Source organism: Pocillopora damicornis, chromosome 6, assembly GCF_964200805.1.
Source record: "Pocillopora damicornis chromosome 6, jaPocDami1.2, whole genome shotgun sequence".
In the NCBI taxonomy this organism is placed as follows: Eukaryota; Metazoa; Cnidaria; class Anthozoa; order Scleractinia; family Pocilloporidae; genus Pocillopora; species Pocillopora damicornis.
In genome coordinates, this window is record NC_142675.1 from 21937501 (window position 1) to 21940000 (window position 2500).

General features: G+C 34.9%; 1 pseudogene across 1 annotated transcript in view; it reads right to left on the reverse strand.

Moving 5' to 3' along the window:
* LOC149044430 (uncharacterized) overlaps positions 1–2500 on the reverse strand; it is a 22456-nt pseudogene that overhangs the window by 11753 nt on the left and 8203 nt on the right. The window contains exons 3-4 of the transcript XR_016187847.1: positions 1694–1852; positions 1412–1542 (exon numbers count right to left, since the gene is read on the reverse strand). The product of XR_016187847.1 is annotated as an uncharacterized LOC149044430 (transcript). The remainder of the gene's footprint in view (positions 1–1411; positions 1543–1693; positions 1853–2500) is intronic.

Consider the following 2500-nt stretch of genomic DNA (forward strand, 5'->3'; position numbering starts at 1 on the left):
GTTGTGAATTTAGGTATATTAAAAAGGACCTCAAGTTACAACATTTGTAAAACGTTTGACCGTTATTGAATAGAAAGGCTTGTAAATAAGTGCTCGGTGAGTGCGATATTTGTAGTAGCAACTAGTTAGAAATTGTTTTAAACATATTATTAATGAATTACCAGCTCTTGTTAAATGGAAAAACGGAAGTTTTAAATCTTGGTGTGTGTCTTGAAATCTTTTTTTTAAACAAAAGAGGTAAAAAATTAGGGTGCGTATTATACACAGGCGCGCATTATACACGGGTAAATACGGTATATGAAAATTATATGTGTGAACTATGGTTGAAGAAACGAATATGGAAGTGATCCTTGCAGTTACGCAGTAGTGAAAGTTTATGCCTGAAGTGCCGTAAAAGCCTGAATTTTTTCAGGCCTTATTTTCACTATTCCTTAAGTAGTGTTCATAACTGTGAGGGTCACTTCCATATTCCTTTTGTTCAACTGCAGTTCACATATATGATTTTCATATATTTACAGTCATTTACTAACCACTTCACAGGATTGATTTGATATTCATTTAGTTTGAGAATTAATGTTGTAAGATCAAGATAATAGCTTCTACCTGATAAGTTAGAGTATTCTCATTATCTGAAGGGGTAAGTTTCTAAAGAAACTGTGGTGCTGCGTCGGTGGGAGAGTATAGCAGGTAATTTAGTGTTAACAACTGGGTTGAAAACGTAAATTAGCCACCGTAAAGAGTAAAAAAGCTGACGTTTCGAGCGTTAGCCCTTCGTCAGAGCGATGACGAAGGGCTAACGCTCGAAACGTCAACTTTTTTACTCTTTACGGTGGCTAATTTACGTTTTCAACCCAGTTGTTAACACTAAATTACCTGCTATTCTCATTATCTGTTTGCTGGATAACATATGGATATCATAAGGAGAAGTTAAATGTTAATCACTTGTGGGAGTTAAAGTTGCTCTGGGAATGAAAGGTGGGACTGAGATACAAAAACTCCCAATCCCTTGGGTACACCAGCCACATTATACCTATGGATTAAAAATTTGATTAAAATAATACACTTAGTTCACACCTACACAGGCCATTAATTTTCATCTCTCTTGAAAAACACATCTTGTGAAAAAAGCAAAGAATATGATGTAACAATAAGAAAGGATAAGCAATAGCTTTGTATTTTGTCAGTGATCCTACTTCCATGAAACTTCCATTGTTGAAGGAAGTCAGTGAAGAGGAGGTTTTGTGAGTTAGCTGGCCTTCAGTTTAGTGCATCTTACTATTTATAATTGGAATAATCTCTTAGATCTTTTGGTTTAATTAATTCAAAATAATTGGATTCTCTCTTAAAGTCTTGCACCTTTGACTCAAAACAGCTATCAAAAGTTGTCAAAATAAAAAAATTAGCTACCTACAATTTTTCTGCCATTTTCTCCATCATTGGTTGAAGGCCAGCCTTATATTTCAACTCTGGAACAAGAATAATATTACTTCCAGCCATCCTACTTAAAAGAATATTCCCTTTACATCCAACATTGACTGTCTTCTACAAGGAAAAGAAAACAAAAGGTTGGCTGCAGTCAGAGGATTAGCAATAACAGAGATATTGTTGTTGCTCATGTAAAAAAAGACACTTTGTAAGAATAAGTGGTGCTTGAGCTACAAAATGTTAGGGAAAGGTATAATTGTTGTATTACCTGATCAGAACTTCTTAGCAGCAAGTAACAATTCAAACCAAGTTGTTTTGCTGCAACTGCAGTAGTCCTACAATGATTGGAAGAGAGACCACCACATGTTATCACTGTGTCACACTTCTTCTCTAAAGCATCAGCCAAGACAAACTCCAATTTACGAACCTATAACATAACAAAGCAATTAAGTTGCTTACAATCAACTAATACTTGATTGAAATAATTAACCTCTTTAGCAAGACATACATATAAAAAAGCCTATATAATGTTGTGTGATCACTTGGGCAAACTCAAAGGGAATATTTGAAATAAACAGCAGTGTCACACGATATGGTAAAAAGAAGTAAAAAGTTCATAAAAATGTACAAATGGAAACAAACCAGAGATAAGGAAAACTTGACAATTTTCAAGGTTTCTGTTCATTTGATTTTGGGTATCCAGTGCAGTGTTAATTTATCAATTTTCCATGAGTTCTACTGTTAAACTTCAATGTTTTGTAAAAACAGCCTGACTTACTGACGTTTGTGGCTGTCTCAAACTGAAGTGAGGCAGCTTGATTCTGACTGCCTGAAAGCATGATATTGGGATGGCATTTTCAGGTCTCCACATTTGTAAATGCCTTAATATTTGACCACTACATTTGCATGTGTTGGCAACTGTTTTTGGAAATTCAAGGAACATTGTAAAATGCAGACAGCCTGAAGGGGGATGACCATTGATAACATCTTAAGAAAAGTTTTCACCTCACTTCATCCTAAAAAGTACCTGTAAGTTAAGTGTTACAGTTTGTGACATGACTTCCAAACACAGGTA